Source organism: Salvelinus namaycush, chromosome 2, assembly GCF_016432855.1.
Source record: "Salvelinus namaycush isolate Seneca chromosome 2, SaNama_1.0, whole genome shotgun sequence".
NCBI lineage: Eukaryota > Metazoa > Chordata > Actinopteri > Salmoniformes > Salmonidae > Salvelinus > Salvelinus namaycush.
In genome coordinates, this window is record NC_052308.1 from 56,911,344 (window position 1) to 56,937,947 (window position 26,604).

Genomic DNA, 26,604 nt, shown 5'->3' on the forward strand with positions numbered 1-26,604 from the left:
ACAAAAACCATGTACCTTGACGCCTACAACGTCAGACAGTCCGATTGTGATGTGGAGAACGAGCCTCTGCCAGAGATCTCGACAGACCTACACTTGACTGCAGACACTAGAAGCGAGAATGTGTACTTCGAGCAACTGATCCAAGGAGAAACATCTACACACCAGGGTTTAAGGGATGACATCGGGGCATTCCTTCTGGGACACCCTGACAGCCTTGCTTCTGAGAGGTTCATCAGTTCAAGGATACAGTCTGACACGGGCTCCCGTTATAGCATCAAGAACGACTTCTACACCAGCACCAAACCTGAATACAGTGCTGGTTATTCAGACGTTGCTACCTTTCTGTTTGATTGTTTCGAAAAGCATTATAGTTCTAATCCTCACATGCTCAAGAGGACTATACATAACGGATTACGGGCTGCGACCATAGACAATGCCAGTGGACTGACTCTGTCACAGTATCAACAGCAAAAGCCGCAGATTCCGTGTGATGAGAACGTAGCCCTTGTGTCTCAAAAGCCTGCTCCAGGTATGGTACATGTATTCCAAAAACCTGCGGTACCCCAGATGAATCAGCAGACGAATCAGCAGATGACCCATCAGGGGGAAGAGTGTATATACTATGCCAAACCAGGCCCGTCTCGGCTAAAGATACCTATGGTGGTGGGAGATAGTCTGCAAGTGAATGTTGACAGAGGGCTAACCGATGAAGATAATGTGCATCCGGACATGGACACAGGTTTTGAATTCGTAGGGGGCCAAATGGATGACTTCATGAAATTTAACTCACGGTGGAAATCGATTGGGTTTAACAAAGCCACCCTGATGACCATGGGAATTCCACAATACCAGCAGATGGTCTATGTCACATGTGCCGGTATGGAAGAAGCAAGGTCGAAGGATAAAGTGATAAACCTGGCCCCGAAGCATGTCAGCCCCATAACTAATCCTTGTGTAGATCTGACACATCCACCACAGTGCAATGGTTGGGTGACACCGAAAGATCTGCCCGCGGTTGTAGGACTGTTACGCAGTGATCCAAAGCGTCATAAAATAAACTGGAAGCTTGGTGTTGAATCCATTACACCATGCTATAGTAACCTGAGCTATCCTGTCCACATGAGTTACAGAAGCAGGATTCCCCGTAGTACACTGAGCTGTGAGACTCACATTCAAACGTACCAAACGGTGAATGTAGCGACCCCTCCGAATAAGGGATTTAAACACGTCGAGCTGATTATCAGCGCCTACCCAACTCTGACTAAGGATGATTGCCGCAAACTACTGATGGTTAGAAGTTCAGACACCTTGTACCTGGGAGCAGTCTGTACCATCCAAAACGTAACCGGTCTGTTGGTACACAGGGTGTTTGCCGATGGGAAACTTCTACAAGATATCTTGGACATGCACACCTCTCTCCAGGTGCACCCCTTCGTGAGCAGGACCTTCGCCCTGCATATGATGACAGTCCCCTTTACCGACCACTCAGGGGTAGGGGTGTTTGTTGGAGAGGCAGTCGGAGAGTGGAACCTAGGGTGTGTGAATGGAACGAACATTATGACCGAGACGGAAAAGTTCATCCTTGCCTACTATGTACTACAATGCCTCCTACGAGTACAGATCCTAACTCTCCGGGTTCTGGGCTTCACCATGAAGTCTATACAACCTGCGAGGATATGGCGAGGGAGTACTGGATTCAGAGTGGACTTCATTGGGTGCATAGTCGACACTATATACGTGTGGCAAAATCGGGATCCAATGGGGGGAGACACAGAAGGTTTAGCTACCATTCACAGGACAATGGACCAGCTGGGATTGTTTCACTTTCTACCAGGTAATGTGAAGAATATTTTGGTTGAAAGCTACGCAAGTCTCTTTCATACAGAAGGCAGGCAAAAGGGGAAAAGACGGGACATGCCTATTCCTGTCCAGAGACAGTTTAACCCTGATACTGACAACCTACTGTATACTGTGTACAACCTGTGTGCGTTCACAACCGAGGCGATGTCCGTAGCTAGTACTTGGGAGACAATACTAGGCTCTGGCAAGTACGAAGATATGGACCTGCACACTGTGGGAGCAAACGTTCAACCCTACGGGCCGTTCTACATACAGATTCACAACCAGTGTTTCAAATGGAACAATGTTACTATAGTGGAGCCCGTTCTCGAAAGGGTTCCAGCACTGGCTGAGGTATCACATGTGTTTAAGGGTAACACTCACGTGCCAGAAGGTCGCATAGCTAAAGCTCTACAGCCCAAGAAAATGTTATCCTTGGCTTGCCTAGGTGGCCCGAACCAAGCTTCTAGAGTCTCACAAGGCACATTGGCTGCAGTCTCACAAGGCCCATTGGCTGCAGTCTCACGAGGACCATTGGCTGCAGTCTCACAAGGACCATTGGCTGCATTCTCACGAGGACCATTGGCTGCAGTCTCACAAGGCCCATTGGCTGCAGTCTCACAAGGCCCATTGGCTGCAGTCTCACAAGGCCCATTGGCTGCAGTCTCACACAGCCCATTGGCTGCAGTCTCACAAGGACCTTTCCCTGTTGCTGTGAATGTACCTTGTAAGGACAACCAAGAGCTTCATGGTGCACAGGAAAACGGTCCTAGACTAGTGTTAGAAGAACACAGCATGTATTATAATGTATACTGAGATGTATAGAGAGTAGCTTATGGTTTCAATGTGTGTTCCTTGTGTTTATTTCAAACTGTCTGTGCGTTATGATACTTCAATTGTAGTCCCGTGTTTATGATATGTACATTAAAGATGGAATACCATAGTAGAGTGTGTCTCAGTGGCTGCAGTCTCACAAGGCCCATTGGCTGCAGTCTCACAAGGACCATTGGCTGCATTCTCACAAGGACCATTGCCTGCAGTCTCACAAGGACCATTGCCTGCAGTCTCACACAGCCCATTGGCTGCAGTCTCACAAGGACCTTTCCCTGTTGCTGTGAATGTACCTTGTAAGGACAACCAAGAGCTTCATGGTGCACAGGACAGCAGTCCTAGACTAGTGTTAGAAGAACACAGCGTGTATTATAATGTATACTGAGATGTATAGAGAGTAGCTTATGGTTTCAATGTGTGTTCCTCGTGGTAATTTCAAACTGTCTGTGCGTTATGATACTTCAATTGTAGTCCCGTGTTTATGATATGTACATTAAAGATGGAATACCATAGTAGAGTGTGTCTCAGTGGTTGTTTATTTCACATTGATCTCATATCATTCAAACACAATAGGTAGCAAGACATCATCATATATAACCTCTAGCATCTAATAAAGATGTGAGGCTTAAACATGTACCACAGGTTCATAATGATTGCCTTTGATAAGGACATGAGCACACCCTAGCTCATAGATGGGGTAGGAGTGTTCTGTAATCACAACTGGGAGCTTTTTGTATGCCATGAGCATGAAGGTAACTTCATCGACGCTCAACCACCTATTCCGCTGCATGAGATAATCAGTCAGACGCTGGTGGCTGGTACATTTATTAATTTCTAGGTACACTGCGCGATTCCGGGGTCATTCTTATTCCTTATCATATATTCTGAGGTTTCACTGACCATCGTTTTGCGAAGATCGCAGTACCCCTTTTCATTGTCATTGTCTCTGAATAAACCCACTAGTGCAGCTACAGTGTGGAATCCGCAGTAGTTATCGGATGGCACTGTGACAACCTCGATCTGGGATGGAATAAATCCTCTTGGAATGACGTGTACCCCAGTTCCGGTACTCTGAAGAACGCGATTTGAACAGTGGGGTTGCCTTTTGTTTTGCTGACGTTATAGGCGAGTATTATTTCCGGCTTTGATTTTATTTGATACATGTCACCATATCATCGTAAAGTATGTTTTTTCAATATAGTTTCATCAGATTATTGAAATTGTTTCGGGAGTTTTGCCGTGTTCCGTTCTCTTCCGTTTGTTTACATGGAGAGATCCGTGCAACCCGGCTAGCACGCTTGCTAAATGGAGAGAGAAAGTTGCCATTCTGAATCCAAACAACGACTCATCTGGACAAAGGACACCTTGTTCAACATTCTGATGAAAGATCAGCAAAAGTAAGACCCAATTTATGATGTTATTTCATATATCTGTCGTAGTCGCCGGCGCCCAAGTGTTTCTGGCTATTGTGCTAAGCTAATATAACGCAACATTTTGTTTTCGCTGTAAAACACTTAATAAATCGGAAATATTGTCTGGCATCACAAGATGCCTGTCTTTCATTTGCTGTACACTATGTATTTTTCAGAAATGTTTTATGATGAGTAATTAGGTATTTGACGTTGGTGTCTGTAAATATTATGGCTGCTTTCGGTGCAATTTCTGAATGTAGCTGCAATGTAAACTATGATTTATACCTGAAATATGCACATTTTTCGAAAAAAACATATGCTGTACAATAAATATGTTATCAGACTGTCATCTGATGAGGTTGTTTCTTGGTTAGTGGCTATTTATATCTTTATTTGGCCGAATTTGTGATAGCTACTGATGGAGTCAAAAACTGATGGAGTAATAAAAGTGGAGTCTTTTGCTAACGTGGTTAGCTAATAGATTTACATATTTTGTCTTCCCTGTAAAACATTTTAAAAATCGGACATGTTGGCTGGATTCACGAGATGTGTACCTTTCATATGCTGTATTGGACTTGTTAATGTGTGAAAGTTAAATATTTTAGGTTGTTCAGCCTGACGTAGGCTCCTAATGTACCTGTGTGATAGCAGTAAGATGTAGGCGTCTCATGGGGTATCAACATGGCTAGTGGCAGGTCTTTGCCCATCACGTGCCAGACTCCCTTATTGTAGCAGATGGAACCGGGAGCCCACATGCCACGATAGTGTTTGTTCGTGATATAATAATTGAAGCCGTCGACGTTTACCTCTACGTTGACTCCAAACAGGCCACCTACAATTGCCGTGATGGGTATAAATTGGGACTCTTCATGGCACGGGCTATTGTACATTTTACGTATGTCATTGCAGACTCCAAGCGACGTGACAGTTTCGACACAGAAACTTTTCACTGCTAGGTGTACCATCACGGCCAGAGATTCGGGAGTGTATGGTTCCTCAGGTGCAGTAGTGCCAGTCAAGACTGGCCCCCCTGATGTTGTCACTGGGCCACTCTTCGAGTACATGAAGAGGGCCCACAGTGCCTCTATAAGTGTATGATGAGACATGAGACATTTGCTCAAGTCCACGCTGCCCGCCGTCTTCGTATACACAGTGGAGGCTATGTTTCCCATGCAAGGGGATTTCATTACGCTTGCTGAAACAGATGACTTGGTGTCTAATCCGTGGCTCAACTGTGTCATGGTTAGGAATCTGTGGCCTTTTTCAAACCCCAGATGATCTACATTCTCCACCAGTAGCCCTTTGCATAACCGACGATGTTGTATGGCATCGCCTCGTTCAGTTACCTCAAGCGCCTCATCTTCCCTAGATTGAGCGTGAAGGTCTGGTGAAAGGGAGACATTTAGCTCAGAGGCACAGCTGCCACCTGAGGTATGAGTTTCTTCAAGGGGATCTAGATTGTAATAGCTCTCCTCCCCGTCGTCCTTGATTGCTATGCTTAGAGCATACTCGAGGTCTGACTGATCCTGGCCCTCATTACAAACCCAAAGCGAGTTGCACCACGGGTCAAAATCGATTTCAGGTCCTTGAAGGGACTGCGCAATCGGTCTAGCGTGACACCTAGTTAAGCTACCCTTGATGCTACTGTGAAACCCGTGGGCCAGAGTGCCAAGGTACGCGAAGGGTGGTTCTTGTTGTTCTAGGTAGGAGCCGTCCCCGTGCTCCTTGACGAACCACCTGTCTCGGCTCTCTATTGCGCTCTTGACGCTGTTCGGAATTAAGTTAAGAATCCTAGCGTAGGGCAGCTGCACTAGCAGTTCCGGAACGTATAGCTCTGCAACGCGTAGTAAGGTGCCCGTGTCGAGCAGGTCGCAGAACACAATCCTTAGAGCCTGTACGATTTCTCTAACGTCAAGGACGTTGCAATTGTACGATCCATTCGACAGGCGCTCAAGGTTCAGAGATAGGCATAGGTGTTTGTCAGCATCCGAGCCGGTTCGGGACAAGCGATTCTTCAACGTGGGTTGCATATGCAACGCCCCAATGTACACCAGCACGTACCAGGCTGCGAAGTACAACAACCCAGCTGAGGTAACTGTGAGGTGCGAGCCTGTGGTGTCGTCATCCTTGGACAACTCAAACACGTGTTCCCCGCATGCTGCGAACGTTAAAGCTATGGTAGAGCTCACGAGTCGATCAGGCGCGCTGTCACCCTCTGCCGCAAAACAAGGTAGCAACCCTTTGTGCAACAGCTTGATGGTTAGGTTCTTTTCTGATTCACTTATCAGCCTGAGACCGAGTAGAGTGTTGACTGGGCCCAAAAGGTGCTTTGTGTAATGCTCATAGCTGACCTTGACATGGCCCCCGGTGCTCATGGGTATGAAACGTTCTAATATATCTGACCTTATGCATCTCCACCCTCTCGCTAGCAGCTCGAGAGTGTACACGGGGCTGGGTGACACAGGGAGGGCCAGGGCTTTGAAAAGCTGATAACACGCCCTGGTGGAGTTGACAAAGACGGGCCATATTCTAGCTGAGAACCTTACAGTGTTAGGAGTCCTCAACGTGAGATCGTCCAGAGCTGATGCGGCCACTCTAGGGAAGCACAGCACTAGGGCTCGTGCTATCACGTCTACCTCTTGGGCTCTGGCTTCCATATTATCTGGGGCCTTGGGTAGTACGTCCACGGCTGTGCAGATGTTGACGTCGTCCTCGCTTCTAATCGGGTACACGACAGTCTCTCGCTTAGGGGAGAACCTGTCGTTTTGAATAATGAATTGTAACAGCTCTTGGTTGGGATAGGGGCCACCGTTGTCGCAACTGACCTGGGAGAGCTTGCCTTTGTCTGTTTTGGGTCCACCTGGCAGGTGATCATTGGCGAACATCACAACGAGAGCCTCTAGGTCAGACGATGCCGCCTTCTCTTTGTAGTCCTGGTACCTTGCTGAGTGTATCACGGTGCACTCTGTCCACGCTTCTAGCAAGTCATCGACACGACACCCCTTAGGCTTAGGCTTAGGCATGTGGATGTGATACAGGAGCCAGCACAGTTGAATCACAGCTTCGTTTCGCACCAGCCAGTCCCGCTGCCGAGACGCCTCCACAGCGGCACACTCCATGAGAAACACACACGATGCCAGGAGCCGACTCTTACATTGGACACAGGTGAGTTTTCTCATGCGGTCTTCAGAGTTGCGCACTGCCTGCACAGCGGACCAAGGAGTGTAGCCGCACCATCTCATCTTGTCCAAGATGAACGTTACCAATCTGTAACTGTACACATGTTTGGGTTTGATCGGACATGTTCCATGGTGAGCAAATACCATTGACCCGGTCTTGTTCTTCATGACACTGTTCAAATCATAAAACTCCTGGGCCCATCCTAGCTTCAGCTCGTTGTTGTTATCGGTTAATTCCTTGCGCTCTTCAATCCAATCTGAACGAAGGATTTCATGAAGCACCGGAGCCAGCATGGCGTCGCAGACAAAGGGTCCGAATAACTCTATGCCTTCGTTCATGTTGTTTTTGCTCAACAGCCACTTGTGTGCCAGATACAGTAGCCCGTCGTCGTTTTTTTGTTCAAGGACTATTCTGTTTAGTTCTGGCATATGTGTGCAGATCAGACCCGCGAGCCTCAACCTCAGTACCGAGTGGATACATGTGTCCTTTGCAGATAGCCATGTGCCGTTCGGCGACACGTCCTGCATATGTATCGCACCTTGTAGGGATATAACCGTGCTATTGTTTACGTAGAATATGGGAGTCTCAGAGTTTTCAAATGATGTACATTTGACCCGAGCTGCCTGGTCGGTATTTTCCAACACCTCCACGTAAGGTACCATGCTCCCGGTCCGCGCCACTTGGAAGGTTACTTCGAGGCTATTGTGTATGCCCGTATTTCGTATTGACTCTGCCTGACTCCAATAATCGGAACAGTGTAGACATGACTCGTAGTCGACATCGTCGCCATCTCGGGTATCTTCTCCTCTGCTGTAGAGCAGGTAATCACAATCTGAATCCATGCTTTACGAGCCCTATCCTGGATACAAGTGCTAGATTAGTACCTACACACGCCGCTCCAACATTGCCTCCTAGTCGGCAGGGTTGGTCACTGCAAAGCCTTCATCTCGGCGTACCGGCACCGAGATATCGAGTCTCTGAGCTCTGATTGAACCTGACCGACCTGCAGCTCGAGAGAGCCCTGGTTCCTGATCATCTTTCTCACTTGGGAGACAAGCATAGACCTCTCGTAAAGCAAAGTCTTCACAGAGATCTCACCGGCTCCGACCAGGTCCTCCAGCACCGTGAGGTCGCAGCGGATGTCAAAGTGTAGGTCGGTCATGCACGAGTCCCAACTCCAAGTTGCTGAACTGCTGTCTAAACGACTGCGAATGTCCCGTATCGCGGCGTCAACGAGCCCTTTACGTTTCTCAAAATCCCTAGGCGCTGTCGAGAGGTTGTAATCTATATTCTTCAGCGCCCGGGCGCAAGCTTCTCCCACGCCCCTTGGGGTGATAGAACCCACCTTGTGTAGCATGCGAGCCACGTAGGCCTTTGCCTCAGACCAAGGCTCCCCGTGGCTTAAACCAGGCCTGTCCTGAGTCAGGTTGATAAACTCCATCACCGTGATGTCCTTTGACACCTTGGAACACATCTCTCTCCACACCTCTATGTACCGAACGTACAGATTGGTGTAGCGTTGGAGGATCATCCTGAGCGTCTCGCTGTCGGTATAGCACGTGTTGAGGGCTTCGTGTACGGCAACAATGTCACTGTTGCACTTACCATCTTGAAGACCAGGCTCTGTTTTGACAACATCTATAGCTTGTCTCTTCGCAGCCAGGCGAACCATCTCCTGTACGAGGTTGTTACGCCCCAGTGCAGCCTGCACCATGTAGTGGAGATGATTGTCGCTCGAATCGACTCTAAGCTCTGGGTACCTTTCTAGGACCTTCTTGAAGCCTATCATAAGCTCAGACACTGTCTTGGTATAGCTGGCGAGTGTCCGTCTGTAGTTCTCAGCTGCTGCCTTACAGTGGGAGTCATAGGCTTCGCATCGCATGCATCTACGTTTGGAACCGGTCGATCGAACGCCACGTCCTCCTCCGTGCGGCTTTTCTCTCTCTAGGTCTCCCGAGGTCCACTTTGTAACTCTCCGCGACGGAATGGGCATCTGCCCCGCTCCGGGAGTGTCCTCGTCATTGTGGTGGTCGTAGTAGTAATCGTGGTCGTTGCCCTGGTCGGAGCAGGCTATTGACATACTCTCTTCGCTGTCGCTATTTCCACCAAAACTTATAACTCTGAGCGGGTTCCTAGGTACATGATCAAGGGAATATTCTGAACTCATACTGACGTCGTGGAACTCATGCTCCTTCTCACTCTCATGTTCATATGTCACAGAGCCTCGTTCCATTGATTTCACCGTGTCTTCCTTTACAGAGTCCAGGGGACAGGTGGACAGAGCTGAGTCCGGCCTCGCAAAGGACATCGCCTCGTCCCTGAATACATTTTCGTACTTTGAGAAGATATCTGTAACCACTCTGGTCAAGGTGTCTCTCAAGGGGAGAGAATGATCAAAGGTGTCAGCCCTCTTCCAGAGCGAAAGGGTTTCCTTCACGCTGACCATTGCATTGATACAAGCGTACCCGGTAGTGCTGGATACAACTCTATCGTTGCTATGAGGCTCAACAAGTGTAGTGCGAGACCTCTTGTTCGTATGTGTGATAAGTACATCTTCTACATCTACACCTGTCTCAAGTGGCGAAAGAGCCGACTCACGGAAGATGAACTCTCGAGCTTGTTCGGCTCCCGCAGTGATGTATTCGCCCAGTTAGATCCTAAATGGATATCTAGGTTCATGATGAGGTGCAGGATCTTGTACGAAGGGGAACTCGAGAGGTCTCTTGATTTGTCACCCCTCGGTATATCCAATAACGTGTACAGGGTGCGGACCGGTCAGTGTACATTCACAACGGTTGACAGCAGAGGATATGTCGTCCAAATCGAGAATTACACAGACCTCCGTCTCCCCAGGAAACTGTCGGTTGGCGAGACTGCGTTTGCAGTCTTTGAGGAGACCCTATCCGTGTTCTCAGACGTGGCGTTTAGGATACAAGGTGGCGGAGCGCCAGCACTTCCTTCCCTGGTGATCTGTCGACGCTCAGACTCACAAGGTACCGTGGCAGGCTTGTGTTCAAACTGGCAGACGCGTTACACGGTCGAGGAGCGTGACATCCGAGGCCTGAAGGTGGTATCGGGCCACATCTACACGACAGACGGTGTATCGCTGTACAGCTTGGTCTCCTCGTGGAAGACCGATATATGTCTGATCTTTGACGAAGGCTGCCGAGAGCAGATAGTCCGCACACTGTGCGCTCTGGCTATGGGGGACAGCATGTTGGGCATCCAGTTCAGACTTAAATGTGTGCTGCCTGATCAAGGCAAATGTTTTGATCTGAGAGACCTGGACCCTCTAGAGTCTGGCTCGGCTCTACCAGATAGCTGTATCCCCCGGGAGATTAAACTCGAGCCTCTCGCAGATCAACACTCGAGCCCCCTTAGCCACTATATTCACGAGGGCTTAGCGTCTTTGAGAGACATGACCAGACTCCCCTCGGGGTTCTCTATTCTTGCAGAGAACCAGGACGTTGTGGTGTTGAGACACCTATTGAGAGACGCTGTGGTGATCGTACCCAAGACTATGGCTAGCATGACAAAGGGAGACCGAGGGACGGTTCAGTTAAGGACAAGTAACCTGTTGGCTCCGAGCGGCTATATAACGGAATGGTTCCCGTGTGATCGCTGTCTGTTTAGAGTTGAGAGGGGTATCCCGGGCGTGCCTCCTGTCGTGATACACTGCAGCCTTTGCCGGGGCGAGGAAGACGGTCACCTAGGAAAAGACCGTTTCAAAAGCGACGTGCCGACGCTACACGTCATAAGGCACTCAGCGTACGAAAGGGTCCTACCGAGAGGGTTTAGCTCAAGCAGTCACATCTTCAATCAATCGGTATGCCTGTTGCCTGGAACAATGGACATAGTCGCACCGTGGGTGTTACGTTTTGCGGGCTGTGTCGCCATCATGTACGCGTTCAATGTCTTCAGGCAACTAAGTGTCAGGCAATCAGAGCTCGCTAGCAGTCCGGTTCAGCTTTCGTTCATGTCCACCCTGAGCCTGGGAGAGGCTCAGACTCTGCTTTTGTCCTACCTGTGTCTGAAGGAATCCTTCGTCGCCTCGGATAAGAGCTGTTTCAGGTTGACGGTGAAATCCCTTTCAATTTTATCAGAACTCAGAAAGATCGTGTCTGCCAACCCAAGAGTCCACTCCGATCTTGTGGACTTGGAACTTTCGGGTGGAGAGGAGGTAATGTGCGAGGAGCTGGAAGGTGAGATATTGCGAATCCGAAACGGTTTAGCTTGCAAAGATAGCAAGGATGACAGCGACTGGGATAGCAACGGGGAGGAAAGCGAGCAAAGAAAGGACAGTGAGGACTCCAGCCAGGGAGAGACCGAAGATGACGATTGGGAGGACAGTCAGGGAGATGAGGATGAGGAAAGCAAAGACACAGGTGAGGAGGAAAGTAACTACGACTGTGAGGAAGACAGCGAGAGCTGTAGCTCGGATGGTGAAACCCAGGATGACACGGACGATGAAGATCGAGTCGTAGCAAACATATCCACAGCCATCGGCACCGTTCCGATGACCGGACAGAGAACGGGACATTTGGTCCTGTTTGGGCGCGGCCAAGGTTGCAAAGCAAGTTTCAAGTGGATCACGATCGGGATACGGACTCTGGGGCTGTTAAACCTGAGAATATTGAGGGCTTGCGGTGTCTTCGAAGTCAAGCACGGAAACAGCAGAGCTATGTTGAAGATCCCGAACACCAACGGAGTTGTACCCCAACCCAGCTGGGCAGGGGAACCTACATTGCTTACCGATGACTTCTGTGTCATTGTACCTGAGAAAAGACCCAGCTCCCTGCAAACGCAGTTACTCAATAACAACAGCGACTGCTTCTTTCAACTTAATTACTCTCCCAAGACCGGCAGGGCGAAAGTCGATTCGGGTTCCTTTGCCGATGGGGGTATAGTCATGGAGATGTCGAGGATTGAGCAGGCCATATGTAGCGAGGATGCGAGAGGCTACGAGGAACCAAAACTCTTTCGCCTCTTCAAGACCTGTCGCAGGAAGGTACAACAGTGCCTGTTTGACGTGGCCGTCGACAACCCCGATATTGGAGACCCTGGCTGTAAACAGCCTCTGTACAAAAGATCTTGGCTTAGGTTGCAAAGGCAGAAGCTGGGCTCCTCTGTGGCCCTGTCCACCATAGGAGACGGAGAGTTCTTCCCTTCTATCGAGATAGCGAAAGAAACCGATTTGGACGAGAGTGACGAAGATATGCTCTCCTACCCCCTGTCGGAATACAATCTCAACCTCACAGTCAAGTGTTACCCGAATCACTACTCCATGGTTAGGGCAGACAGGGCTCCAGGTGAATGCGGCTCCGTTTACGAGGCGTGCTTAGACGAGGCAGTGCTACTGGGACACTGCGCCAGGGTCTCTGTCACACGGGGTGCCAAGAGGAACTTTGATGTGAGCGCCTGTCTGACCTGGTTCTACAGATCAGTTCACCCGTGCGTGCCGGACATGGCCGTAGGAGACGTGATGCTTGACTACGAGTTCACCGTGCACGGCAGGGGCGAGCTGTCTCCGGTCTACGCTCTCCTGAGCCATTTGGCGGAAAGCTGCAGGGTAAACTGCTTCCCCATGTGCAAGTTGATCACCCTCACTAGACACAGAGGATCATCGGTGTGGGCGAGGGGCACGGACGAGCCGTTCCACTCGCAAAGGCTGAGGGCAAACACTATCGGGGCCTTCTTGTGCGCTCAGGATCATAGGCTAGCGCCTCTGCTGTCGAGGTGTTGCAACCCCTCGCCCGTACAGGCCTCCGAACTCTGGGAAGGGTGCGAGCTGTTGCCTCGCGGCGACGAAGAACAGCTCCTCTTGCGAGCCTACTCCAGTACGCTGGGCCCCGTGTTTGAGTTTGAGAAGGTAGAGTGTTTCCCGAGTAAGGTCAGGACCAGTCTGGGTGATTGGTCGTTCATGCGGTTAGCGAGCAGGTCCTACGGTGTCAACCGATACCCTGGCACCACGGTGGTAGACGGTTACACTATAGCGTTCGCGTCCGAGTCCCCACTGTTTCACCTGAGGGCCGAGGGCCCGTTGGTGCAGAAGCTGGAGTCCGTGGCAGTAGTCGTAGAGAGCAGCTCTCTGTACAGAACAGAAGTGTTGAAGAAAGAGGACCCCGAGTGGCCGGGTCCCGATCCGATAGACTCCCGAGAACGCATCAAGTGTAAAAATAAGAGCTCCGTAGTCAACGACATGTTCATGCGAAGCGGAGGCCGGGACCCCTTAGAGGGGTACGAGGCGAACCAGAGGTCTTGGAAAAAACTGATAGCTACTCAGTGGACATTCCACAAGGCCCCCGGTGAGGCGTCGCAGGATCAGGACTGGGAGCAGGAATACCCTCTCTCAGAGAACCTGAACGCTATAGGGAGCCTGTGTTCTCACGTAGCTACTGTAAAGTGGCTGTGTGACGCTCCTCCTGCCAGTGTTAATTTGGGGCTGAATAGTTCTCGAGGCAAGCGGGTGATAGGAATGCCCCCAGTGCTCGGGCGTGTGGAGATTGACTCTAGGACGGCTCGAATCCGAGACCCCGCTGCGTGGAAAGGATTCGACGACCTGTGCTCCCGGGTGCTGACGTGCCCTACCGAAAAGGTCTGGACGAGAGGTATTTCTAAGGTGGTGAACAAAGGACTCGCTATGTTCAGACGTGACGCTCTGGTGCCCATCTCCAACCTAATCGTGATAGTCGAGCCCGGAGAGTGGTACGCGGCCCCGTGTCACGATTGCAATGGCCACGGCGACGGCACCAAGCGGGACAGTCTGGCTGACACGAGTCTGATTTACCACAAAGAGGTATGCTCAGCTTCAGAGTTTGTCGAGGCCCTAGCGTGTAGAATGCTCTCGGGAGAGGTTCATGAAGAGCTCGAGATACAATGCCTAAGACGCGGGGTCTACAATTACCTGCAGCGGGCACTGGCCTGGTTTGCGGGTGCAACGGGACCGTTCAGATCCCGAACTGTGACCGTCTTCACGCCCGAGACTGACTCCAGTACACAATGGTGGACTCACACGTTACCCCCAGGTTTAGACGTTCTGAAAACAAGTAGCACCGGGTATCTCATCTCCTGTAAAAAGCCTTGCTGCAGTAGGGAGGACGTGACCGCTCTGCTCGCAAAGTCTAAAGGGGTTATTCGTGTCAACTCATCCGGGAACCTGGTGTTGCATTCAACCCCAGGGACATTGAAAGTGTCTGCGATGCAAGGGGAAGCAGGCGTGCACGCTGTCATCAAGACACCCCTGGACAGCGTGAAATGTGGGGAGAGTGACTGTTCAGAGGTACACGTTCGTTGCAACCGTTCACTTAGGGAGTTCTGTAAGCTGCGCTGTCTACCAAAGGGAATTCGAGGCCCTGAAACCTGGAAGAAACCCTTACCGTGGTCAAAGAGGGACCCGGGTTCATTTTGCACCAAGGTGTCCGAGTTAAAGTACAGATGGGAGTCTGGGCGTGCGGACTTCACGGAGGCACCCGCTCGAGACTCTGCGGGTTGCTTTTGGTATGGCAAGCAGCTGCGAGAATGGAAGAGGTGTTCTGATGGGAAACTGATACCTAGGAGAGAGAGGTTTTGGTACCTCATCGACTACAAGGAGTCCTTTGCTAGACGTAAGGAAGGTGAATTCGTGAGCTACGATGAAAGCGAACCAGAGCTCTCCGACAGCAACAGAGAGTCCTCGGATGGGGACTCTGAGGAGGAAAGCGGATCCGAGGGGGTTGATGATCGCGACGAGAGCGGATCGGAAGAAAGTGTAGAAGATGAAGACGAGGAAAGCGGAGCCGGACAAGCAGACGAGGAAAGCGGATCCCGAGTGGTTGATGATCACGACGAGAGCGGATCGGAAGAAAGTGTAGAAGATGAAGACGAGGAAAGCGGATCCCGAGTGGTTGATGATCGCGACGAGAGCGGATCGGAAGAAAGTGTAGAAGATGAAGACGACAAAGACGATGCCCAATACGACAAAGAAGACCAAGACGAAGTAGCAGGCGATGGGACCCCGGGGCCCATTATGGTGAACTGTGAGTGGCGTGAGAGGGGAGTTTCATGTTTCCTGGTACTCAATTCATGTCTGGAAATTGAGTTCGTCCCCAGGCTCCCCGGTGACGGAGGACATGTGTTCTTCAAACCCGTTCACAACGAGGACTACAGGACCAGGGCGCAATTGGACAACAAGGGCAGGCTAGTGAAGTATTACAAACCTCACAAGTTCTTCTCCGTGATGTACGATGTTTACACCGTACTTGTTTACGGGTGTGGACTGAGACCCGTGTTTGTACACGGCGAGTCGGACACCGCTGGGTCTAATGTTCTTAACACGGTAATGGCAACGCTTTGCCTAGCCGACAGAGTCTCCCCGGCTGTATATCCTATAAAGCCAAGGATTGCCATTGTGGTACACGAGGGGAGAGAGGAAATTCTTAAACTAGCTCGGGAGATCAGTCGCTGCATTGTCGTTACCACGGGCCGTAGGAAGAGAGCGGGCGCACTATCCTACGCGTTCAGGGAGTTACGGCCCAACCTAGAAAGAGAGGCCAGCTTGCCTTGGGCGGGACACGAAAGGCCTAGCTGTCACTACCCATTGCCAGAGAAGTTTATCTGTGACGCTGGAATATCTGCATTTGTGCAACTTACGACACTTTGGCCCTCTGTTTCCAAGAGAAGCGACGTGAACCACCCAGCGTGCTCACAAGACCCCAGATGGATAGGACTCATGTTGTGTCTAGCGGAGTGGGAGGGTCAGAGACAGATCGCAGATACTGTAGCCCCTGGAGCGCTAGAGGCTCTGATGTCGAGCATCAGGAAGGGCCGAGAATGACAATGACAGTGATCAAGCTGTACGATTTGGCGTGCAGAGCGAGGTTACTGGGAGAGATTGACTCACAACTGGAGCAATTCCTAGACTCATTTGAGGAGCCCAAGCGGTCGTCATCGACACCCGAAGACCCCTGTGACAAACAGGTGAACGAGTACACAGTGTGGCTCACGTGCCGAGGCGTAGAGAAGGGAGAAACCATAGTCGGTACCCCAAATCAACCGCTGACACTGTCAGAGGCAGTCAGTGTGTACGCGAAGCTGGGCAGAGATGTCATGACGTGCTCTCACGAAGAGTCCCTCAACACCTTGGATTCGCTGCAGGACTTCCTTTCGCTAATGCTCCGGTACCCAATGGTGCCGCAGCTGGCCATGGACACCAAGGAGTGTCCCGAGTGTTTATTTGAAACGGACATCACGGTCGATACCTGGGAAGAAGTGAGGAGGAAGATTATGTGCTACCACTTCACGCTCAGGCACGAGCAGTTCATGTTCGGACAGAAAGACATCCCCGTAGAAGCCGCGGACTCGTGTCAACTGCGGATCGACGACAACGACGAAATGGTGCGAGCCGGACCCTGCGGTAGCGTTTTCCTAACCGAAGCCACCAAGGATGACCGATGTGCCGGTGAAAGTCTGAAACCCATCAAGTTCCTAGAGCAGTTGGAGTCCCTGAAGAGACGTGATGAGATAACCAAGCAGAAGACTTTGGGTAAAGACATATTCCACCAACTCCAATCACATAGCCACACACTGGAGGAGCTAGAGGCCCCTAGATATCTGAGCTCCTATCCCCTGCGTTGCCTCTACCAATTTTACGGATCTCTGAATAGGAGTCGGGAGAGAGCCCAGTTCCTGTCTGGGCAGTACCCCGAAGCGGAGCTGGACAGCCTCAGGGCTCTGTTGAAAGTCGAAGATCTGAGAATGAACCTAAGGTCGACAGCTTCCACAGGCACCAACGATAAGCTGCTCTCTTACATGTGCATGGCGATGATAGGTCCAGTCCGTAGATACAACTTGAGATATAACTGCACGGCTGAGAGAGTCGTGTTATTCAAGCACTTGATAGCATCGGGCTTCCCTATACAGACTGCCTCAGGTCTGGTGAAGAATATAGCCGTGTCCAAGAGAGTCTCTATGATCGCTTTACCCTTGGACAAGGGGGTAGAGCTACAGTTGCACAAAACCGTACAAGCTACCACCTATAACAGAAAGATAGCTTCTCTCATATGGTTATTCTCCCACATCACTGCCTACTGTACACTTCGACAGCTGGATCATGGATACGTACGAATGGGAGACTCACCAAAGGACATGGCCTGTGAAGGCATCTACGTCTTTGACCAAGATCATGTTGGCTTCAGATTGTCCCGAGAGCCTGAGCTCACAGATACAACGCATTCCGTGTGTCCGGGAGCGGCAGCCTCGGCATACATGCCCTTCTCACGAGTTTTGGAACTGCTTGCACTGCGGGATAGCGTTCAGGAGAGACTTCGCCGATAGAGTCATCAGAGCCGGCCCCGAGCACTCGTACGACGCACTGGTGCAGTTCGGTGACGCTCCCATAACCAGCATTGTCAATTTACAGTGGAAGCGCGAGGCACTGGAAAAGTACAACTCGGAGCGCTCAAAATGCTCTGCTGACAAATACGAAACATTACTCTGCGATTACATGGCAAAGAGACAGAGTCGGCAGAGTCGGCAGGCTGTGCGCCCTAAGCAACAACGTAAGAGTAATGCTACAATTACTTGGAAAAGACCCGTCTGCATGCAAAAGAAGAAGAAAAGGTCTGGTAAATCACCGGGTGAAAGACCACCCCATGAATCACCTGTACCACTTTGACACTATGGACACCAGACACCAGACGTGAACCTGTGTTGTTTATATCTATGCAGCAATATCTGAATAAAGTACAATGACTGTACATGAATCAATGGCTTCCATTCATTTCCCTTTACTAAGTTCCCTCATATGAATTAAACAACCAAGTAGACATAGTGTAATGGGTGTGAAAACACTTTTATTGTACAGTGGACATAGAATAACACATGCCTTGTGAACACCACAGCATTGACAACATATACACAGAGCAAAGGTGGCCTGGATTGCCACTGCTATTGCCGCTTTAAACGCATCACCTTCCCATCCACTCTGCCCTCGTGTGTTTCGTAATATCCAGCCGAGCAAGGTATCCTCCTTTTCCCCATGAGTCGCTTAGGCTTGATTTCGTGTAGCGAGGAGACCTTTCCCGTCTCAGGCTCATTTGTAACCTCACATTGTTCGAGTCGATCCCCGCGGTCTCCGGGAGTCTGGATGTGAGACATAGCAGCGTCTCTGTCAGAGTAGCTAGCTTCCGCCATGTACTTGTCCAAGGTTACAGTGACCACAATCGGCAGCCCCCTGTCGAGATGGCTGTTGGACAGCACCCTGTTTACAAACTCGGGCTGGTTGACGTGCAGATGGATATGAGTCGAGAGTGTAGACCACTGGTTGTGTCTGGTACGAGTCTTGTCAAAGCACATAATCACCAACGTCCTGTTGTTAAATAGGTCACACAGTACACGATGCTTTAAATATGGGAAAAAACATAGCGCCAACATTACCACCATGGTATAAAAGTCAGCTCTCTTTGCGTGTTTGTCGTTGTACCTGCACGTTACTCTCTTCATGAAACGCTTGATCATGTCTCTGCGCGAGTTGAACAGGGTAGATATGGACACTGCCGTCTTCAACACGGCCTCCTTTACAACCGAAGACATCTCTAGCGAGCAAGGCAGCTCGGGCTTGGTCTTAAGCTCTATCACCTCAGCCAGCTCGAATATCTTTGCCATCCATGGCAAGGACGGGGTACCTGCCGAAGTGTTCACGCCCTGACTCTTGTCGATGATATCATATTGACTACGGAATCCTTCGGACAACGCCGTTGAGAACAACGCGACCACGACAGACAGGCTGGCTTTCACTATTATATGGTTACCGTCCCCCTCCGAGCAGCATACGCCCTTCGCCGGTTGGTATTCTTTCGCACCATAACCCATTTCGACAGGATCCCCTTTATCGGGTATGTAGTACGGACCTCTGAACTCCAACTCAGGTTTGTGAAACACGAGCAGAGCCGCAACGGGACACGAAGCTCCAAAGGACCCAGTCTGATACCGGGTTCGAGTTACCATGGTTTGTATCAAGGAGCAACTGGAACCTGAGCACACGTGTCTGCTGCAGTGTGTTCTGCACACGTACCCCTGAATGTGATCTCTGAAAGCGCATTCGTTCTCAACACAGTAGGACACCCATTGGGGATCCTCTATTAACTCTATGTGTGAGTGGTTCATCCCGGGTCCGCTGACTATCGGGCTCCGCTGCTTTCCTTATTGTCTTGCTGTTGCTCTTCTTGTTCTTCTATCTGTCCACTTCCTCTCCGCTGCTTTCCTTATCGTCTTGCTCTTGTTCTTCTGTCTGTCCACTTCCTCTAATTCCTCACCTTCCTCTCCACTCTCTTTCTTGAGAATATGAACCGTACAATCACCGGTGTTATTATCTTGAATGACAACAGTGTAGCGTAACCACTCCCATCTCTCCATATGTTGTCTCTTCCCAGGCCAGCAGAGGACAGAGCGCCGATCTCATTCTGGTGGACGAAGTGGGCTTTGTCAATTCTAAGGTGCTACTGGCTGTGCTGCCGAACATTGCATTCAGAGGGCGAAAGCAAGTGCACATCACAAGTCATGTCAACAACACTCCGTGGCTGAACAAAGTGGCAGATATCCGCGGGGATGACGGGGAGCCCGCGTACCACGTTGTGTCGCAGAGCTTCAAGTGTAGGTATCACGAAAGGGAACCGGGACCGACCTGCTTCTGCCTCGGAGTGTACTGTCCACAACATATATCCGTAGACAACCATCTGAAGGAGCTGATGAACATGGTCACGCCGAAAGGATTCGAGAGCGAAGTCACCGGTAGCAGCAGCACTTCGTCCACGGATACCAAGACGGACAACACCACTCCCTTCGAGCCCTCGGTCATAAACAAGTTCCTGTCGAATAACAGTGTCACCCTGGAATATATGAGTCGTGCGTCTGTGGTCAGAGCGTACCTGTGTCTCGACCCAACATTCGGAGGAGGCTCTAAATCCTGTGCCGGCGTGTGCTGTGCTGTGGAGTTGACAAGCGGAAAGCTAGTGGTGAGTTGTCACGTCGTCAGCCGAGTCAAAGACCGATACCAGAAGGTCTCTAAACATGTATCCGTAATCTAAGTTCTTGTGTTCCCCGCCGCGAAACGATGTGTTTGGAGGCGGACTCAGGTCTAACAGGGTGCAAATGTAAGCTCTTATACGAGCCTCGTCCTGGATCGTCAACGTTGTCTCGGTGTCTGGTACGAAGCACGAGATCAGTTCCACGGCCTGACCCCAGGTGCCGCATGTGCATTCGGAGTCTGAGAGTTTCACCATCCACCCGGTAACCGCTAGAGATATGATGGTGTGAAGAGATCCTCTTTCCCTTAGGCTCTCCTTGATAACGGCCAAGTACTTAAGGGGTCCGCTGCGAATTGATTCGGCTGAAGCGAACGCCGCGAGCGCCATATCGCCGTACCCCTTCCAGTGACAGCTCGAGATGCACTCGTGTATGAACTGCTCCGGGACCTGGTTGCCTATGGCAAGTGTTATAGTCCTCGACAACTCGCAGGGCACATCGAAGGAAGCACATTGTAGGTGTTTACCGAGTCCGCCTTTGGTGTAAACTGAGATTAAGGTGTCGATCATGAGTATCCTAGCAGGTGAGAACGATACCATCTGACTGTATAGGTTTTTGAGCTGGCCGTGATCCATGCTAGAGTAGAAGATAATGTTGCGCTGGAAGGAGGTGAACACTATCATGAACTCGTACTGAGCAAGGAGGTACTCCCATGGAGCCGTCATCAATGCTGCCACGGCCTCACGAGCCGCTGTGCAAGCTGGACACAACATAGTGGCTAGAGTCTTTCTTGTGCTTTCTCTTCCGCAATAGCTCTATCAATAACAATGCGTTTATAACTGATATCTCTAATGTACTATCTCTATCCTTTTCTCTCAGGTTATGGCCCTGGAGGAACTGGAGATACGCGATTTGGATCAGGTTACTCGTGTGTACGCCGCTCTTCTAAGTGCTCACATCAGACTCCTGAAAGTGGTGATGCCCAGAGTAATGTGGAAGGAAGTACCTGTTATCGTGGTATTTGAACAAAACACCTACGTCAACGCACTGGTCGATGTCAAACATCTAATCGAGAACACCCTAGTACGCTCGGGGTTCAAGGTCCTGTTCTACAGCAAGTGGTCACATATCAACAACAAGTACATGCTAGGGAAGCATGTTGGTGCCAAGACCAAACTCGCCATGGTTCTCAGTACGGTGTTTGCGATCAATAGAGAAACCCTGTATTACTGTGACACGGTAATGTCCCTGGGATGGGCAGTGTTATCCGAGGCCACTAAAAACACTAGGATGATCGAGTCGACCATGGGAACCTCGAAGGGTGCTGGCTGCAGCAACAAGATGGGCTCCAACATGGACGTGTTCATGTATAGGCGCTCGCGAAAGGGAGTTAATGTCGCCACAGATATAATGGCTGGTGTGTTGGAGACACGCGACATCATAGCCCTACCTGGGGATAGGCTCACTGACAAGGCGCACGCCGAGCAGGGGAAAATGCTACTGGGGAAATTGAGAGAAGAAATGGCAATGGTAACCATCGCAGAGTCAGCGAAAGGTAGCATCGTGACAACCGGTGGCAAGAAGTCTGTACAGGGAGAGTACACCAGAGACGATATGCTTTCAGCGTTCTTACTTCTGTGCCACACCAGAGACGAGATATACAGCGGTGAAACGTCTATCAGCCTAGGTGGTGAGGTTTATTACAAGTAGCAAGTATCTATAACAATCAACATGCAAAGTGATTCAATAAACAACCAATGCACACGTGTACAAATGATATGGAGAGTGTCTTTATTAGTAGCAATCGGAGGTTACAGTGCTTCAATAAACAATTCCCAATGTGTAAAAATGATATGGAGAGTGTCTTTATTAGTAGCAATCGGAGGTTGCAGTGCTTCAATAAACAATTCCCAATGTGTAAAAATGATATGGAGAGTGTCTTTATTATTAGCTATCTGAGGTTATAATGTATAAGCACAAGGGTTTGCAAACAATGGTGTTATTCTTCTTCAAAAACAACTCCTGTTGCTCTTCCTTCATACTTGATGCATCCACCAGGGTTATACCAAACACCACCGTCACCTACGTCGTAGAAGTCTAGGCCATTACCACGTCGGTATGCAGCCTCATCCTCGAGGTAGTATCTGAGAGCGGGATCAATGTCTGGGTCTGACCAATAACACTCTTCCTCTTCTTCCACGAAGGGACCCTCATCCCCAGTGTCAGTGTCGTCCTCGTACGACTCCTCGTAATAAGTGTCATCCTCGTCAGTATCCCGGTCACCTTTGTGGTAGATTCGAAGCTGTTCATCCGCATAATCCATGTCAAGGATATCCTTTAGGACAGGGTTGCAATGGTCTGGGTTCTCACAAAACTGCAAAGGGTGGTGGTTGGTCGTGAGCGTGCTGTGACTTGGTATAGTGAGAGGGCTAGACTTCTTTTCAGTTCGTGAGGAGGTAAGGGTAGTAGTGGTCCCGGTTGTGGAGCCGCTGGTCGGGGTGTGGGTTAGAGCTGAGACTGGGGCTGTGGTATAGTTCATTACAGCTGCGGGTAGCGGAGTCCTGTATCAGGCACGGCTGGTGTGAGCGACGCAGGCAGCACCTCTCGAGTGGCTTTCACTCAGATCAGATAAACGCTTTAACAGAAGGGTGAGCCTTAACCAAATGATTAGGATCTAGTGTGTTATGAGTTGAGTCTGCTCTTAAATATGATATAGACCAAAGGAAACTGTTCAGGACAGGTCTGCTTTCCTGACCCAACTGCCTTTTATCTAAACCTTTTTGGTGAGACATCCATCCTTTTCTCAAATCCTACCCATGGTTGGAGGAATGAGCACTCTGTTTGTCTTGTCACATGGATGATTCCGATCATGTTGGTTTAATATGTCGACCTAGTGCTACTCTAACCCCCAAAGTTCCACAGCGGACCTCATCTGGCCCATGTCCTTTCTGACATCAGACCTGGGCTGGTTCATGCCCTTTGTAACATCAGACCGCATATCCAATCTAGATTCTGAGCTCAGCTGCTGTTTGCTTTGAGATGGTTTAGCGCACCTTGCTTCGGGGCTCTGATCCCGCACATGGTTAGCTCTCACAGAGTGTCCGCAGCAATTGTCCCCGGGCTTTTGCTGATAAGTGGCATATACCGTATCAGCTGGCACAGCTGGAGTGCGATAAGCAAAATCAGGGCTTGTGGAGCGTGCGGTGACACGATTGTGCTCCTGCGTCCATGGTCTATTTTTCCTCTCTCCTTGTTGTTGCTGCTGTACTTGCTCTACCTGCTCATCTTTCAGCATCCGAACATGTGGCCCCAGCCACTTCTGGGTGAGATTTTGTACAAGTTGTGTATGGTCACATATGAACCTCTCAGTGACACCCATGGCACGTAGAGCGTTCACCGGCAAAGCTGTAAAAACTAGAAACTTCATCCCCAGGAACTTGGAACTGTCATTCGTATGACCGTACCTATCTAGGAACGCTTTTATACGGGTGTCAATCTTCTCCATATCGAGTCTTTCCCTTGTGTGATCTATAACAGAGAGTTGTACTGGTCCTTATCGGTTTGCTTGTAGTTAATAATAGAAAAAAAGCGGGTAGTGTAACCTGCACATTCACTGTACCTGTTGAACCCCCAGCACCAAGGTCGCCAGGCTACTAGAAGCTAAGCTCACTGATGTGTTCTGCTTTGACTAGCATGGCCTCGTTTCAACCCCTCTTGAAGCCTCATCTCAGTGATGTAGTCTGCGAGATCATCGTCCACGTCAAACTCCTCCGCGTACAATCTATCCTCGTCATCATAGTCATACCCAGAGGCACCGTGTCGATCCACGTCGCCGTTGTATCGGTCGTGTCTGAGTGGACTGTGGAGTCTAGTGTCCCCGACTCCGTACCCGAGTTGACTGGTTTGTCTAGTGTTCCTGACTCCAGACAAGGCATTTATGATATCGACAGAGCCAGCATAGCTAATGAGAATCCTCTTGATCATTTCGTTGTGCGTTGTTGCGAACCCAACACCAAAGGCATTAGTTTCCCGTGATGACATGAGCAGAAACCTTTCAAAAGACATGTCCAGGTTAGCAGGCGTGTGCCCTATCCAAGCTTGAACCAGTCGTTTCACGTTGGCATCCCTTATCGACCCAGCGTATTGTCCGGTGCCTTGCTCCCCTACACTGTTAACCTTGCTCGCCATTATTGTTCCCAACTCCTCTTTTGTCTAGACCTTGGAGGTACATTTGGGAGCAGATATTAGTTAATACCCGTGTCCTGCTGAGAGTCACCGAACCCGTTAGAGTCTTTCGAACCGTGTGAATCAATGTGTTCCATCTAACAGTGGCAGCGAAGAGCTGCCTAGTTCCCTAAATGCGGTTCTGACAGACCGTAGGTGGTAGACGAAAGATAAGGTGAGAGTCACATAAGCGACCACCAGAGCTGGCTGGAAGAAATTAGTATTGTCGGGATGTAGAGAACAGCCCTGGGCACGTCCTCACGTTCTATACTCAGTAACAGACCTAACGTTGTATCAGTTGTCCGATTCGGAGCTATGGTGACATTACAATAACTGTTATTGAACAAGTGCACAGGTCGGACTTGTGATGCTACAACGGTACAATGACCAGGCTATTGATATTCATTGCTGCGTTTGTACAGGCTACCTTGGTATCAATGTACCCACGGTGCTTGTTGATGATGAGCTATTAGAAAATACTGATCGTAACCTGGAAGGTGTTCTCAAGACCATGAAGACTATCCTAGCAGAACCCCATGCGAACATGCAACCTATGGACAAGGCAGACATGTACGATTATATATTACAGCAAGATGATAACAGGCTGATGATCCTAGCTGCAGAGGCCGTGAAAGCCTTGGACGCTCTGAGTGAAGAGGCTCTAGCCTCATACAATGATAATGATGTCCATCACGCTGAGAAGGACCACCACACTACACCGGTGTCGGACTAGGCATAGGAGAAGACAAAATACACTACCCGGGCATGACAAAGACTTTGGATTTATCACGACAACAAGCTGATGCTCCTAGCGGCACAGGCCGTGAAAGCCTTGGACGCTCTGAGTGAAGAGGCTCTAGCCGCATACAATGATAATGATGTCCATCACGCTGAGAAGGACCACCACACTACACCGGTGTCGGACTAGGCATAGGAGAAGACAAAATACACTACCCGGGCATGACAAAAACTTTGGATTTATCAAGATAACAAGCTGATGCTCCTAGCTGAAGAGGCCGTGAAAGCCATAGAATAGTGATCGCTCACACTTTTTGGCATTAGCTATTGTATCCACAATGAAATTTCCTAAACAATCTGCCATATAACAATTGTGTTGATAATAAAGCACACCAGGTAGCAAATGTATTACGGTTCTGTCTTTATTCTGCACACATACCACACACACACAGGTACAAACATTATTGTACACATAATACATGGTCTGTAAAATTAAACAATGTGTTCTCTATCAAGTGGGGGCAATGATGTGGCTACTGAAATGGGTTTGCTCGTCTAATTCTCCCAATTGCTCCAAAATCAACCTTAGCCTTGGTAACAGTGTTTGGATTGACATCATAGTACTCGTCCTGGTAGTAGTCAACCTCATAGCACTCTGAGTCCCCATCCTTGTTTGTACCTTCAGCCTGCTCATAGTCATGCTGTACCGGGTTCACGTGTTCTTTTTCAACCTGAGGAGCAATGTCCTGGTGCAGAAGCACCTTACGACTTCTGTGAATACTGGGCAGTGTGCAACGGTCAGACAGTTTCACGTTTGCTAGGGAACTGTACACGCTGTCTAGGCTGCCATGACTCTGTGATCTCGGATCTTTTGATTCCACCCTCATAGGGCTGGGTTCCTCCTTGACACCGGTCGCAGTGTTGCGGTAGTATTGCAGCTTCTGGGTTCTGTAGATCGGAGGGGGTCTGGTCCGATCTGACTGTTTTACGGTCCCTATTACATTGCACACGCTGTCTAGCCTCTCCCGCTGCTGTGTCAAACCCTTTGCACCCTGGGACTCGTTCATGGTGTCACTGGTCTTTGATCCAGAATAATTCTCGTCCAGCTCCATGTTTCTGATCATCTCGTAGTCGTCGCTGCTGTCGTCCCATTGCTCTACAAGCTCCGATATACTATTGTACCGCATCTCTACACCCTCCAGGGTGTCCATGATGTATGCGCTGTAGTCGTCGTCCGGAAGGATGTTGTAGCGAACAGTCTTATCTTGGTGCCTCACCAGCACCTCAAACCTGTCCTGTTCCATATTGTCAGGCCTTATGAAAATGTAATACCCGACAGGTTTGTCTCGCATCGCTGCAATAGCGTCGTTCACATTCTGCT